The 17,290-nt window shown below is 37.8% G+C and overlaps 1 protein-coding gene across 10 annotated transcripts in view; it reads right to left on the bottom strand.

Annotated features, from left to right (window-relative positions):
- LOC110473922 (uncharacterized) overlaps nt 1-17,290 on the bottom strand; it is a 224,217-nt gene that overhangs the window by 94,011 nt on the left and 112,916 nt on the right. The gene's annotated exons all lie outside the window — the stretch shown is intronic.

The following is a 17,290-nucleotide window of genomic DNA, read 5'->3' as shown; positions in this document are numbered from 1 at the left end:
GCATTCTCCCAAGATGTGCTGCTGGTTTTCTCTTTGGCTTGTAATGTAAAGCCCAAGCAAGTTCCCCTACCAGAAATATGACTAAATTGATCACTACTATATCATTATTGCAAAGTGATCAGTCAGAGTGACAGATGGCTAATTGGGAAGTACAAGTGGTGCCCCCAACTGTTTCCTGGAAGAGACTTGTTAGCAATCCCCTCCAACATCAAGAAAGCTTGGATCCCCAAGGTGGGAGTGAGTGCAAGTTTAGAGGGGGCATGCAATATATTAAATCACAGCATTCTGAGGTTCTCTTTGCCGTGTCTCAGTCACCAATGCTTCAGACTCAGCACCATTCAGAGCTGTGGTCAGTGAAGCTGCCTGGCCCCTCCTTGTGCCAGGTAATCCTTGTACCCCCCCCTTTGTGCACAAATCATTTCCCCCAGCCCCACCATGTGCACTGGGAACACAGGCAAGTAAATACACCCCTGTTGCAAACTGAGACCTGACATTTTTGATGACAGCTTTTAACACAGCTCTTTGAATTTCATTTCCTGAGAAGGTTTCAGCCAGTGAAATTGAGCTATTCATGCAAAACATATGCAAAAATGAGGCAAACCCAGCAGATTAAATCACTTCTCAGAGCATGAACAAATTTTGGTGGAAAATATTTGCTATTTTTCCCATGATAACTGAAAATTTGTGCCTGAGAAACCAGTATCTGCTTCTGAGCATGGACAGACAAAGTGCAGGTCAAAATGATGATTGGAAGAGGCTTTGCCAACCTCTCAATCTGAACTTTTTTTTTTCTTTTTTGCATGTTCAAAAGAGCAAGGGGAAACTCTTACACATTTTTTTCCTGGAGGATATGTTCATTTTACTGGGAAGTTATTTGCACACCACTGTTTTCTGCAGTAGAAATATTGAGCTAAACAAAAAAAAAAAAAGTTGGTTTTCAATATTCCTGTCCAAATTCAGTCCATTAAACTTGAAAGTAAGAGCATGTTCCTGTGACAGTTCAAGCACCATCTTTATTTGATCTTATTATGCAGATTTTTTTTTATTGAAAGGGGTGGCTGGTTTTGGTACTGGGCTGTTAAAGGTTTTCTCACAGTTGTGTGTTCACTCATTAATTTTTACAGTCTAAAGAAGGATACATTGTTTTAAAAGTGTTCAGGGAAATGGTGCAGCAAGGCTTTTGTCTTTCAAAAGAGTCTGTCCTGAGCAAATGATGGCCTAGAACTATTGCACCTTCCTCAAAAGTAGTTCTGATTTAAAGAGGAAGGAGTGACATAAATCTAAAGGAAATTCTTGGTCTGCACTGCAATTACATTTGCATAAAGATACTGAGAGCAAAAGTTGTCCCATTCTCTTCACACACTTTTTCTATCCTGTCACCTCAGTGTTGTCATTTTATCAGTTTCCAAACATGTATAGAAAACAGTTAAAATCTTCCAGTAAAGTTTCATCTTTGCAAACATGTCATTCATCACCTGAATGAGTTTCTCTAATCACAATGATCATCTGCTACCTTTGCACTGCAGATGCTTCCATTTTGCAGTAAAAATATTCATTTATAGAGTAAATTAAATATATATAGCAATAAATATAATAAATAATGCATCTATTATTTCAGGTTCCTGTCAAGTCTGCTTTAATTTTTTTCTCAAGAAGTGATTAGATTGAATCACATCACTTTGATATAAGTCTACAGTTTAGATGCATCCAGCAACTGTGGTTTCAGCCATGTGGAAAGGTCAGTTCCAAACACCAGAGTCAAGGTCACACCAACTGCAATGGCTGAGGTGCTTTAAATTTGGCAGAACTCAGAAGCAATCTGACTTTTAATTTAAGCTCAGGTCATCTATATCACCAGCTCTGAAGATTAAATATGTAGATTCAAAATGTTTAAGACTGAATAGGGGCAGAGGAATGTGAGTCTTGGAGTCAGAAAGATGGAAATCATATTCTCCTCCCTGCAAATATTTTTAGGCACCAGATTTTAGCAGTTCACAGCATTTTCTCATAGAAAATTTTCTTGAAGAAAAAGTAAAGGAGGAGAGAACTTTTTCCCCCAAAACCTAAATTACTTGTAGAGAGATCTGATTCAAAAGACAGAAATAAGACAGTAAAGCTTGTCTTATCCTGCACCCCTAAAAAAGAGTAGAGTCTACCATAAAGCAGGGAAGCAGGAAAATAACTGTCAGACATTCTTTCAAAAAGTTCTTCAAATGTTTTATTGACAGATGGATGAATAGGCCTCTCTATATCTCTAGCCAGATTCAGATCAGTGCTTGTTACAGTAGGTAGATGCACCTTAACTCAGAACTATTTCAGGTTATTTACTTGGAACAAAAAATCCCCACCAGTGAACCGTAGATAGTGAATTAGTCATTTCAGCTATATTTACTGGCTCATCGGCAGTGTACAAACCATAAAATGTGACTTGGGAAAACTAATACTTCTTCACCCCAAGGTGAATAGACTGTGCTAATTACAGCTCCAGTTTTCCACTAACCATAAGCTTTTTTATATTAATTGTTTCAGTGCAGTAAAGATTGCTGACTGTGACCTTTAACAAGGGTGTGGGGACACTCAAATGCCTGGAGCACTATGCAACTTTCTCATCACTCAGATGCTATTGTAATAGCAGAACTCTCCCTGCTGCCACTCTTTGCAGACAGTTCTTCCACACCCATGTGGGAGAATGTTCTCATCAGTAGAGGAGAAATCCGTCCTTCCCATCTGTTTATGTCAGTGAGTCGATCAGCAGTAACTCATCTTCCCAGCACACTCCTCTCTCCCTTTCAGTGTGCTTCTGCTGGGAAGGCTGTCCCATGCCGTGACACGAAGGAGGCTGTGAATAATACTGACATTCAGTGAGACTTTGGCTCACATGGCTGTGGTCTAGATGAAGCTCTGATAAACTCTCGATGAAATGCCCTGCTGTAGTATCAAATTGTTGTGGTGTGTCCACAGTATTTCTGTTCTAGGACATCTGTATTAAAACCTGCAGTGAGTGCCTGACAATCTTCAGTCTTTCCTTCAGAGTGCTGCTGAATTAATTTCAAGTACAGTGATTGTTGTATGGTAGGAAAGCACATCTCTTTAATCAATATAAAGATTGAACTGTTTTACTCAGCAGTCTGTCTTCTGCATTTGGGCAGAAAAATGTGGACATGCTCCTCCTAAACAATACCTACGCATGCCATGCTGGGGTGCTGACAGATGGACATTCTGTATTTACCAACTCCCCCCTGTGGTTTCTTTGCTGTTGGATGTGACATTCTTCAGATGTCTGTTTTATGAATGTCAAAGACCACATGGCTATTTTGCAGAGTGGAATTGTTTAAGCAAAATCTTGGCCTTAGTCCCTGTTTTAGTTTTTATTTCCTAAGTTCTGCTACTGAGACCAGAGCAGGTCTTTCCAAAAATGAACATTCCCTGTCAGTGTCACACTTTTTAATTCCAATAGTGAATAAACCTGCTTGTTTGCTCTGTTCCATACTTAATGTTTTCACCTGATCTAGTTTCTTAGCAGCAGTGCCACAATAGGAGCAGTATAGGATCTTACTTGATTTATCAAACTAATGAGTTAGTTTTATTGTAAGTGATTAAATGTGTTTTACTTTTTAAAGCACAGGAACTGAAAAGAAATGCATTGTTACAATCTGAAAATAACTAGAAAGATAAGTTCATTAACTTGCCTACACTTGTGCATCATAAAAACCTTGTTAAAAATTACTCCCTAGCCTGCTGTATTAGCTTCTTTATGAGGTAATTTCTCCATACGGTAATAAGATTTTTCTTTTACTCTCCAGTGCATATTAAACCCACTAATCTTCTTTTATAAACTATAGTTTCAGCCACTTTCTCAATTTACTCACTTTAAAGATATTCTCCTATTAATATTAAAGGTAGCAAGCACAGATACGAACTTTGCAAAACAGTCTTTCAGATTTATAGCACAATCATACCACTGCATTGCTATGGCACAAAAGGGACAAAGCAGTAACTGTCAAGTATGTCTCATGACAAACCAAACAATGTTTGTCCCCACAGAATTATTTTCCCATCACATTTATTATGCGAATGAACTATGGGCGTGTTTTCCCCTCTCTGAGCATAAATACAAAGTCTGAATATTCAGTTCTCTGAGGTCTGCACAATTTGCATGGATGTGGAGGATTAAAGACCAGCTCAGCCAGGCTCTTGCTGTAGTTTTACACCAGTATCCATGCCTCTGATTTAAAATGAATGCAGTCAGTCTTGCCAGAGAGGAACAGGTTCTAGGTCACCAATTCTGTTTCCAATAAAGCAGTGGCCAAATTTCCCTTGAGCCACAGTGAAGTTGTTCAATTAGTTTAGTATGGGCTTGAAAAGAAAAAAATATAAATGGGCTATAAATTAACTTTTGTTTTTTCTCAGCTATAAAATAAGAGAAGTCTTCATTCCAATAAATAATCTCTGTGCTGAGTACCAGTAATTTATTGTTGTCTGGATTATTGTAAGCATTTTTATTATCATTTGAAGTGTGGCCATCTCTTGGTATGACTCAGGAAGCCCTGGGGTCAGAAGCTGTCCAATTGTTGGGCAACTAGTCAATCCATACAGTATTTAAGAATCAAATTAAATTCAATCCTGTGTTCTGCAAAGTGTAAGAGTCAGTTTATCCATACTTCTTTTCCTTCTTTTTAACATTATCCAATCTCTTTTGGTGTTCTGACAGAGGCTCCTGAGACACTGGTGTAATTTCAATTATCTCAAATATCAGAATTGTTTCAAGATAGAGTTAGGTAGAGTACAGGCTATGCTGCACATCTGACACTCTAGGATAACCTGCAAGCACAGGTTTTTAATACTGGCATAATTCCAGTCATTAAGAGATACCTAACAATTAAACCATATGTAATTATACTTAGAAAAAGATGTGACTAAGGTGATGCTCTCTCAGATAAGACTGAGAAACATTTCCTCCATTATGGCTGCACCACTCACAAAGCCCCTCAGCACCAGGGAACTCAAGCAAGGAGTCATCCCAATAGTTGTAGGACGTATCCATTATCAAATGAGTCATTGTAACAAAGTGGGACTCAAATCTGTAACCCTTTTTCTGAGGAGATTGGTGCTATAGCAGTGCATGCGTTTACAAACAGATATGAGTTTTGTGGAGAAGCTGGTGAAAAACCAAGGGATATAGAGGAGTTTTGTGCTCCCATTAGTAGGAGGATATAGATATCTTTGGTCTTACACAAATATACAAATTTTGATTGCTGTAATTTCTGAGATTAGAAAATTACATTTGGCTAACTAGATTTATATTTCTTCATAGTGTCAGGATGTTCCTGTAAATTTGAAGTCAATCTATCACAGAAATGCAGAGCTCTAATGTGCACCAAATATGCTTGTAATTCATTAACACCAACATCTCACCAAGTTCAGTGTAATCACTGTTTTGAGTCAGAGCTGACTGAAGAGTTATGGCATAATAGGACAAGAGTAAGAATAAAGCCTCTTGTCAGTGTAATGTTTATATAACATCTCTAGTATTTTGGAAGGGAAGAATGTCTCTGTGAAGTCCTGCCCTTTCCCAGAAAAAACTTCCATGGATAATCTTACATGTTGAAAAAGTCACTGGACTAATCCACAACATATTTGTTCAAAATTCTCCTCTGGCAAAATTCACACAAATTACATCATCATAACAGGGCTCTGAAAACAGAAGTATATTTACAATTTTAGAGGACAATAAGTCTACTGAACACTATTGGAGAATTTTTTTAGTGCAAAGTTTTATTTCTATTCTTTCGATTTTAAAATGATCCCTAGTAATTTGTTCATGCATTCAGTGTTGACTTGTTATAGAAAAACACACATGCAATCAGACTGGTGCAATTTGATACCTTACAGCTAAAAATTTGAAAAAAGTGACTTGTTGAAAACCATTGTTTAAAGATGTTCCCATGACAGGAGGGCAGGGAGAGAATGGGCACAAGCTTATGAAATGAACACTGAAGTGTTTGCATAAGAGGAGAGTACATGTATTCATTATTTGATATTTTCTGAAAAAACATTGCCTACATTTAATTTCCAGTATTGTGTCATTTTTGATTACACACAGACAGATGTGGGCATGTTCCTTGTTTCCATTACTCTTTAAGAAAGGGATATAAGTTCAGAAAAACTTATAAACATTTTTCATAACACTTGTGTCACAATTCAGTAAAAATCTACAAACTCAAATGCATATTTATTTCCAAAAGTTATTTGATTTTTTTTTTATTATTCATATGTGTGTATATGAATAGAACCATATCATGGTGTCTGGACCTGAGAAATGCATGTGGTCAACAAAAAAGTTTCATTTTATTTTTTTTTTATCACTTCTCAGAATATAATATTGTGATATTTCTTGAGTGACATAAGAAGTATTATGTCTTATCAATGGCTGTACCACCTTGGAAATGCCTAGGAGAGAAAAACAATCACAATTAAAATTTTATTTTTCAGGAGACTTAAATAGATCAATATTTTGCAGTCTCTAAAGATACGTAGAAAGGAATTTGATGAATTTGAGCCTCCAAAACTACAGGCATTTGCTAAGAGCTCTCTTAACTAATCTGTCTTTTAGTCATGAAAGAAGCTATTTTATGATAGTGTCAGGGATAGAAGCCCACAGTGATATGAACAAGAAACGTGTCATTTTCACATGTGTATGGTCAAGACTGGCAATAATATTCCTTAAGGAAAATTTTGCCAAAGTACCAATTTCACAGTGCTTAGGTGAATTATGAATTATGAATTCTTTCTTATTTTGAGGGGGAAATAGCCTTGAATTAGTACCAAATCTAAAACTTGGTGCAGTTTTCAAAGAAGCACTATTAAGGAAAGGAAAAGACTCATGCTGCTTCAGAGAGCTTTCACTTGAACCTTTTCCATTCCACACAAAGAGCTGGAGCAGTTCTGATGTAAGTAACATACGGCTAATTTGCTGTATTTATGTCACATTGATATGATACTGACAGTACTCACACAATGGAGCCATTATCTGTTAAGACATATGTCTTCCTGGTGTCTGGGTATGTGCAAGGGTCAGAGGAGAACCTGGGCTTTTACAGACAGTTTGAGAAATCCAGGATCATAGGAAAGTGGAGAGGTATAATAGGGAGAATTATCTCTGCCCACTCAGAGGTCATGAGCATGATTTTCAGACATTTAGCCTCATCTAGACACAAAGATAATGTGAGGTGCAAGAGCTCAGTTTTATTTCCATGCATGGGTGAATCTATAGTGTTTGCTGACGTAGGCAAGATTGAAGGAGTTTTGCTTTGGCCCCTTCCACTGAAATGAGTATAAATCATGGTTAAATCTGTTTTCCTACCAGTGAAATTGAATCCAAACCCGCAGTCTGGTACAAGACAAAGACCAGGAATTTAGGCAAAGGGGTGCATAAAGTACATAGGGGTCAGCAAAACACCACACCTGAAAGGAACTCTTGTCAAGAAGAGATGTATTGCATAGCAGAGTTTAAATTGCTGTCCTACCTCCTTCATTTCCATATTCAAAGCTGCTCTTCTCTGCTGAGACCCAGCACACTCACAAAGTAACCCACCAGACTAACACTGTGCCTCAGTGACCTGTAAGAAGTTAGCTGAGTTACATTAATGGGTGATGAGCCTTCCTGACCTAAAGCACAGATGTTACTCTCTTTCATACATTTTATATCCTATGAGGACATCTTTTTAAAGGACCAAACAGTTCCCAACAGAATATTTGTACCAAACCTTTTAAGGTTCATTCACATTTATTTTCTTTTTATATTTTTTCACCCTTAAAGGTCATTTCACAAAAGAGATCAAAAGGAACCTTTTCCATTCCTCCTCTGCAGGTGGTAAGCAGCAGATTAACTACTAACAGAGACTTCAATATATAATTCTGAATGACTTGTTTTACACAGCAATGCAACACTACTGTCATATGTTGTGTTTGCGTACATTAAAGTGTCTCCCCTAATTTCCTTCCCAAAATGATCCCTCACTATTCTTTCCCCAGAATAATTGCTTGCAAGAAATCATCTGTTTTGATATTTATAAAAAGGTACCTTGAACCTGAATAAGCAACTCATTTTACCAAAAAAATAGAATTCCAGCTAATAAGGTCCTGTAAGAGTAAAATATGCCTCTAAAGTCATCTACCCTTGTCCCAGATAGGAGTTAGCTCCTGTAATCTTGTTTCTCCAGAACTCTTCCCAAGCCAAAACCGAGCCTGATATTATAGTAAGACAGATTCAAATGTGCTTTCCATGAGTTCTTGAAGCAGGAGTGTTCAAAACAAACAAAACCTTAGTCATCTGTCAAACAAAAATGTGCTGCATTCAATTAGTGGAAAATTCAAAATGTTTTTTAAAAATATCTTTTTATTCTATTGCACCCTATTCGAAAATAAATTTAAGAGCCTTTTTTTTCTAATTGGGCCAAAGTTTAAATAACATTAGCAGGTCCTTGCAGGGCTGAATACCATTGACTACTGTGCCCTTCAGCAGGTAAAATTGTCAATCTTCTTTAGTTGTGTTGCCCTATTTCTTTTAAGGTAAAGACTGGTGAAATAGTGAGGACTCCTCTTGTAAGAAAAAATAAAAGAATGTCTGAGAAGGATTCTGTGAAGAAATCAGCTGCTTATATATCCATTTTGCTTCAAAGCTATAAAAATAGGATGTTCGCTTCCTGACCCAAGTATGTAGGGCAGAGAAGAGAAATGGGAGAATTTTTCACACTAAAAAGAACAGTTAAGAAATAGATTGGCTGTTTCAGAAGGCAAAGTGATTATCAAAACTTAGAGATAACTTTCCAAGTTGTTATACTCCTAAAGAGTATCTATCAAACGATCTGCTCCTGCCCTAGACATCTGAAATTGAACTTTCCCATTGCACTACCCTGGTACTGTGAGTGTGCCTTCACTCACAATACATCAATCAGAGCACATATTATCTCCAGACTTCTGAGTATTTAGGTAGTCTGCATTGAAGAAAATTTCTCACTTCCCATCACTGATATTTCAATTAATAGTGCATCCCCTCCACTGCAGGTCCTACCTTTGAGCCCCCTGACTTACTGTGCAGATTTTATGCCATCTTTTAATTTTAAAACAAAAAAAATAGATCTTTTTTTCTATCTGTTTCCTGGTAATGTAAGCCATGCAACACCCCTCCTTGTAGAGCCAGCCCATAACACGCCAAGTTGGGCCAGGGACACAATTACTTCCATTCATCTGGGATGGGCTTCAGTGTCACAGCGTGGCCAAGCATGACTTCAGCTTGCACAAAAGAAAAAAGAAAAGGTTCTCTGAAAAACTGTTGTATGAAAGGTGACTTTTAGTGAACTATTCCAGGTTAGATCCACTTTTAAGGGAAGGGCAAAGGGGCAAGAAAAGGTGAAGAATAATTGGCTGTTCTTTCACTTCCTACCACAAAACAGTATTTGTGTAAGATACGTGTGCCTGGGCTTAGGAGAAAGCAGTCTCCACCATCCGCCCTGGGAAAAGCAAGGCTGTGTTATGGTTACACTAAGGCAATGTGCATGAGAATCTCTACAGGAGAACATGCTCTTGGGCTACAAAGAAGAATCTGGGAAGTCCAGGACTTCAGAACTCCGGTCAGAAGAAGAGTCCCCAGTTATTTTTACCACCACAGTCTAAGCCAAACAATGTCTCCCAGCATTAGAAAATATTAGATGTCACTTTGTAGCTGGGCAGGAAAGTCCAACTTTGACCTGAGCTCTAGAAACAGTTTGGGCAAACAATGTAATGAATAAGGAACAACACAGCTGGAGAAAAATGGAAGACCTGGTTTGCCTTGTAAGTGGCATTGCGGCTTTACCACTGTGTGAGTGATGCTCCCAACCAAGCTGTGTGTGACACGAGGCTGAACTGTAACATGCATTTATGGGCTGGAGATTACAAACCTGCTGACTCCCACCCACAGCACCCTTTACTCACTACCAAGGTGACACAGAGCCCATTGTTTTCTGTTGCTTGTTGAATCTGTCTCTCATCTCTTGTAGCACAGTTGAGCTTGACCTGATGAAATCAATTGGAATAACTCCACTCTGTAATATTTTCTCTGGCAAAGTGCAAAGCATGATCCCCTAGCACAATTACAGGTGTCTGTCTAACCCCACTGTGATGTAAGTCTGAGAAAGTGTCTGACTGGCTTTGACCTTCAGTGAAAGTAGGTCGCTCAGAAATCTGGCAGCATTTGGCATAAGACAGAGTGCATTATTTGTGTTTTAAGGTACTTAGGCGAATTCAGAAATTAGTGGTATTTTGTCATGATATAATATAGCTTAGGGCAATCTATAAGGTCCATCAAGGCAACACTTCCAGTAGCATGAAAGCTTCCTCCTGGGAATATTGCACTCAGGCAGCAATGCCCACAGAAACACTGAGTGTTGGATATGATAGACAAAGATCACGGTCAAACCAGGTCCTAAAGCAGTCTGTGTCTGTGGAGGGGCTGAGAAGCCCTGACTGTGCGCCAGTTCTTTCTGATTTTTGTCACATGTATTTTGTGAAGGATTGCACCAAATAAATACCTGCACTGCACCTGAGATTACATCACCTGATACTGAATTCCAGAGCCACAAAATTTCAATAGAAAATACTTGACCTTATCAAAGTGTCAATAGGACTGGATTTTCAGCATTTTCTAGACTTTTATGTATTAAATGATATTACAAAAATATCTGGTGCTTCTACTGTAAATAATATTTGGATTAAGCTAACATTAATAACTGCTAAAAATACCTCACTGAGGCAGTGGTAAAGTGAGACAAATCCCTCTATTGCAGAATGGACAATATTCTTATCCAATTCAGCAGCAGAGGAAGAGATACGCTCTCATAGTGGAAAGGAACTATTTTTAGGAAGCATGGGGCCGCTTGTGAAGAGATAAAGCACAGGTATAAGTGTAAGAGGTTTAAGCTTATTAAGAAAGTGCATTTAAGATGACAAACATGAAATTAATGTTTTTTTTTTATTTTATTACGTGAAGACTAATGCAAATACATGGAATACCATATATAAGTTAGATGTGTTCCTGCAAAAATGCACACATGCATTCTTGTAAACCTGCCCACGTTAGCACAAACAGAGGATTGCTCTAGCAGAAATGGTACAGCCTCATCTGGAAGTAGCATGGGATAAAAATTCCATTGCAGCCATATATCTCCCAGATAAGATCCTGAGATGTGGTCCTCCAGCAGCCAGCTACCAGTCTTGCTTTCAGAGAGAGAAGAGATCTTCAGCCAATGATAATGATGATCAGTGTCTACCCAATGACACATCTCCCCATTTAAAAATCAATTTAAAGAAGCATTGTTTCTGACAAGGTACCATAAAGAAATGTCCTGCAAAACTGATTTCTACATGTTTTAAATGTTTGTCTCAGCAAAGATGTGAACCACTCTAGTGAAAAAATCTCAACTAAAAATTCCAATAGATGTAGATATAGGAACTGGGTCTTGCAAGTTTTGCATTTAGTCACACTAAAAAGAAACCTAATCCATGGTAGCAGTTACAGTCATATCTGTGCTAACTTCACGTCAAAATTTCTGTCATTTCCAATAGGTATTGAGACTTTTGAGATTCAAATCTAAATTTTTTTCATTTAAATTTAATTTTTTTAATATTTTTTTATTTGCCTTTTCAAGTTGGGCCTTTGGGATACATATTGTCAAGACTTTTTCTCAATCAAGAAGCAATGAAATTTAATTTTTAGTTTTCTTAATAGAAATTAAGACCCTTACACAATTACATAGCTTTAGCAGTTTGGGCTTTAAGGAAAATACTAAATATTTTTAGATGTGCAATAGTATCAACATGCATAATGATTTTCAAAGTCTGTCTCCTATCCAGAAAATCTAATGATAAATTTGTTCTAGACAGAAGTCACTGTTTGAAGGGTGTTCCATACAGAAAAAGACCCCATATTTTCCAATTGTTATTTGTTCCATAGCCTTTTCTAATTAGTAGAGTTCCTTCAATTAGTAGCTGGAATTGGTTTGCATACATCCTCCAAATTGCTGTAATCAAGCCTCAAAGTAGGAGCCTGAAAAATAGAGGGTGGCAGAGTGGTAATAGAGGCATTGCTGGTGACTGACTGTACATCCAGCAATAACTAGACATGAATCTCACAAATCCAGACATACCTTTTTCATCCCTGCCACCTGTATGTGTTTTGTTGTATTTCTCCACTCTTTTACATGTTGCTGAAATTCAGTATTAAGTCTACAGCATGACAGATAGTACAAATTAGAATAAACTGCCTTTATCCAGGCAGAAATTCCCAAAAGAGGTACTCAATTCCTTTAAGAAACAGCAATAGACATAAGTATTTCTAATGACTCATGTTCCTTTGCCCATTTCCAGGGTTCCTAATGAAGGGCTACACTTGGTGCTCAAACATGTAGTTAGAGCAGGGCTGGGAACTTTGTTCCTTTTCATTCAAAAGTCCCTTTGATAATAATTGAACTGTTAACTAATTAGTATAAACTCTACATGGAAAAGAATGATCAAAATGATCAAAATGTCAAAAAAAAAATCTAAAAAGCAAATACAAACAAAGGCAAAAAATCTTTCTTCCTTATTTTTTTTTAATACGAACAGCAACTTCTCAATGTATGGAACAACACACTTGACAGGTCTTTTCCATCATGTCAATTCAAATTGGACACACTGCAGCTTTTTGTGAACAGTCCAGCAATATAATATGTTATACTTGTTAGACCATTACATCAATTGGTGTTAATATTCTCTCGTAGCCATGTCTCTCCTATTCAAGCAGTTCATGAATGACAGCCAGTTACCATTTTGTAGTAGTTTACATCAAACAGTCCAGAATAACTTTCCTCACTGTTTGATCAGCCTGTTTCTCAGTCCAGGAACTGACAACCATCAGCACAACCGGGCTGTCAGGAAGAGCTCAGCTGCTCTTTAGGGCTTCATGATCTTGACAAAAAAGCTCAGGAATCATCATGTACCCCCAAAAATTGCAGTGAGTTTCACCCAGACTGTGTCAGCCATTACACAAATAGAAATGTATGCAAAAGCACAAATAAGACTGAGGTTTTTGTATAAAAAATAAAGCATTCAGAGACACTCCTGCTTGGATGACTAATATTTTATAAATGATAGGAGTATCAGATGGAAAACAAAATAGGGTCAACTTCTGATGTCAAAAAAAACCCAGTAATGAACTCTGAAAATAATATTTGCCAATTTTCATGAGTGTTTCTCCAGTCCACAGAAGGCCTGGGAACATACATGAACCATGACAAACTAAATTCAGTATGGAAATTGTACTGAAACAAGGTTTTATTATTTTACTTTTTGCCTCTCCCTTTGTTCATACACCTTGTCAGGAGAAACTGAATAAGCAGGAAGAACCAAAATATCAAAGAAAAAAAATCAAAATATTTCAAAAATAAATGGACTGTAGATCTTCAACTGGTTTAAATTGACTTAGCTGCACTGATTCAGTTTTTAAGTTTTAAACATAATAATGTTTCTGCAGATTTCATAGCAGGTGACACTCTGCCTGTGCTCTTCAAAAGAGACACTTTCCAAATTTAATTTTTGATTTAGAGCAGTTAGACAGCTCCTGTTCTCCATCCAGGGAGCTTGCTGGGCTGACGAACGAAAACTGCCTGCGTGAGCCTGACTGCCCCCAGTCCCACAAAGCCATCTATGTTCTTCAGTTGCTCTAACTCCACTGAAGTGGATGGAGTTGGAGCAATTTAGCAGCAGCTAATGAAACACATTCACATATCATAGCCCACAAAAATGTTCGTGCTGTATCTCTGCCGGTAAACTGCGGCCTGCTTGGTAATACTGACTGCCTGCAAACAGTAATCACTCAGGCACCATAAGGAGGCTCGTCCTTAGAGACTTGCAACAGATTTTGCTCTCCAGTATTGAAATGCCATGAGCCTAAAAGGAGAAAAAGAACAGTAGGACTAAAGTGTGTTGGACATGCCAATAAATTAATGATAAATTATTAAAGCATGATTGGAAATATTGCCATTTTTCACAGCTGTCAGTTTAAGTATAAAAGCATCAGCACATTAAACTAGTTACTGCTTTTCCATAATTGAGACTTTAGCTTCTAGCTGTGCCCTGCAGCTTTTCATTAATCACTGGGACTGAAGTTCAAGCACAATGACAGCTTAGAAGGCATTAAATGGGCAAAGTATTTTCCAGGTACAGCTAGTAAAGGCCTTTTAGTCCTATAATCCTCAGCTAATTGTTTTTCAAAGTCTCTAAATAAAATCTGCTCATGGCGTCTCCTAGTGACAGAATTAGCAGCAGACTGGTTCTTTTTATCTTCGCACTCTTTCTCCCACCAAAATCTACTGAGTGCCTATATGTTAGCTGTACATAACAGGTGCAAATGGGTTGCGATATGTAAAACTGTAACCGATACGTGGCCAGGGACACATTGATTAGATTGCCTGGGAAACAAAACTTCCTGAATGCTTGCTCGAATCATACCATTTAATTTGTCATGAAAGAAGCAAGATGGCCTGGAAGGCTTCTGCACAGGATCCCTTTAAACATGGCAGAAGGAAACGTGCAGATTTTTAAGTTCAGTAAAATTTGCATACTCAGTGCCCTGGAATAAACAGACATTTCTTCTGCAGTAGCAGAGGTTGTAGGTTCCCCACTTGGTTTCCTAGTATTCCCCCCTTTGCAAAGATTTGTACATCAGGACTTAATAGATGTGCCAAAACATTCTTTCTTTTGTATAACAAATTATCAACTGCACTGAGATTCATTAATTATGTCATCTAATTGGATTGAGGCAGGTGCAAAATACCTCAGATGAAGTGGTCACTGGCAAGAAGGCCTAAGCACAAGTTTTTCTATTAGAAATCAGCATGTCTCCAGACTCCTGGAATTACTTTGTACTTATTGATTAATGGCCATAATTTATTACAGTGCAGAAGATCTTGCATTGAGTTAAATGTGTGATTAATCAATTTTCCATCAAATTATGAACAGCAGAACAGTTGCAAGAAAGAAAATACCAAGTGAATTTTTCCCATGGTATATGAATAGAGGGTAGGAGGACTTCTGCTTGAGGAGAGCTAATAACTGTCTAGCACTTGCTTAATATTTCCTGCCATACTGATGAATGCCATCCACATAAATAGGCCACAGGTAGCAGTGATTGAAAGACCACCAAATAGGTTTTATAGCTGCCTCTCTTATATAATGAAATATTCTTTAAGCCCATCTCAAAACAATTTATTAATGCAAAATGCATTTCTGCCTTCAGCCTGAAATATATCATTGTTAAGTCAACAATATTATATTAAACTGATAACTGATATTGCAGAAGGAAAAATCCCTAGGCAATGTAGAGATGAATTTGAGATTTTGTGTACAGAAGCTCATTTTTATTTCCATCAGAAACACAGACATGTGACTAATTGATGTCACTTCTAATCAGCAAGTAATGCACATTACAAGTATAGCATGAGAACATTTGGGGCCCAATTGGAGGGGGGGAAAAATCCCATGGTATTTCTATGTCTTTTATTGAATAGAGTGACAAGCTTCCTTTCCCTGGTGAAGCAGCATATGCTGTAGAGTTTTATATTACCCTACATCTTCCATTGGCTGTTTTGCTTTGCTGTACACTGAAAAGATGCACCTCCCTCACTGCAGGAGAATGACATAAAATACAAGTTGACAACACTTCTGGGGGGCAAAAGAAATTTAAATAACTTCTTTAAAATATGAACAGCAATATGAAGCGTTTGTAAAACAAAAGTGCAAAGGATTTTTTCTTAAATGTCTCTTTTCTTAAATGTGATTGATCAAATTTTTATTTTCAAATCACAGTGCCAGACTACTCACAGTGATTTAAGTTGCAGAAGCTGCCCAGCCCCCTTGCAGTTCATTTTCTAAGGCATGTAGGAGTAATTTAGTCTATCTTTCATGTCTTTCCTTCGTAACTGCCCAATTTCCAGGGTGTAGAGTAGAGTCCTATTCATCCCTCTTGCTACAGACTACAGGAGATGGGCACTTGTGACTTGCTACTGTTTCATATACACAAATTTCCTTTTTGCTGCACTCAACTTCCCAACTAGGACAGGGACCTTTCTTCTCTGCTTGCTGCCTCTGTTGGCACTACTTCTGAGGTAAGGACTTCTGTTTTTAAAATCATGACCTCCAAAATGTCCTACCAAATCCTGTAGATGGTGCAAGGAGGCCATTCAAAATTATGCTCATTTTTTTGGTTGGCCAAATGTCACAGGGCCAACTGTTCAGAAATCAGGTGGAGAACAACTCAAAACTGTGTTATTTTAAAATGTCTCCAGTAGTCTAAGCTGTCTGTAACATCCAAATGTGACTATTTTTGGTGGGTTTTTTTGGTCTTTTTTGGAAATTAACTGAAAGTAATCATGCTTGGCAAACAGATGGCTATATCTCAACATCCCACTGAAATCAATATTCCTTGCCTCTATTTGTATCATCACAGAAAGATAACTTCAATGTATCTAAACTAGATTTGTTGCCAGAAGGAGAGGTTAGAAATTTAAATCTGAGGAGAAAATTGCAAAATATGTTTCCTATTGTATAAATAAATTCTAATGTGGTATTTAATCAACAAATCATTAACTGCAGGAATGTCAGATCTCACTTAATCTGTGTGTTGAAGCATTGCCTGTGGATGTGGAGATCTTGTTTGGAGCTTCACCTACACCTCAGAGCACTGAACCTGTGGAGGAAGCTCCTTTCCCATTCATGTTGTCTTTAATAATGGGAAGTGTGGGATGATTTCACCTACACTGGGTTTTCGGTGACACCCGTTAGATGGGTATTTGCAATCCCTGAGTGGCTAATGCACTGAACTTACCTCCCCCCGTCCAAGGAGAGCTATCATGCAGAAGGGGATGGATGATGAATTCATACATATATATTCTGACACATACTCTATGATTTTTCATGTGTGTGATTATCAAGAAACATATGGAACATATTACAAAAAGTGAAGACTGGAGGTTACTGCTACCCTGGGAAAGTTCAAAATTGCATTGCTGTCTAGATGAGTGAAAAATTCCTGAAGCATACAGAAGGGCAGTATGTGAGGAGTACAAGTGTTTCACTGTGAAAAGATGTTTACAGTCACAAAGTGCACAAACATACCTCTTCTAGGTGAGATGCTTGCATGTGTGTGGCCACACACAGTCCAAGAAGCAAAAGCTGATTGCAGGAGCAGAATATTTCTTTTAAGTATTCTGAATGC

This window comes from Lonchura striata, chromosome 10 (genome assembly GCF_046129695.1).
Source record: "Lonchura striata isolate bLonStr1 chromosome 10, bLonStr1.mat, whole genome shotgun sequence".
In the NCBI taxonomy this organism is placed as follows: Eukaryota; Metazoa; Chordata; class Aves; order Passeriformes; family Estrildidae; genus Lonchura; species Lonchura striata.
The sequence above is the reverse complement of the archived record's forward strand: the minus strand, read 5'-3'. Positions and strand labels throughout refer to the sequence as shown.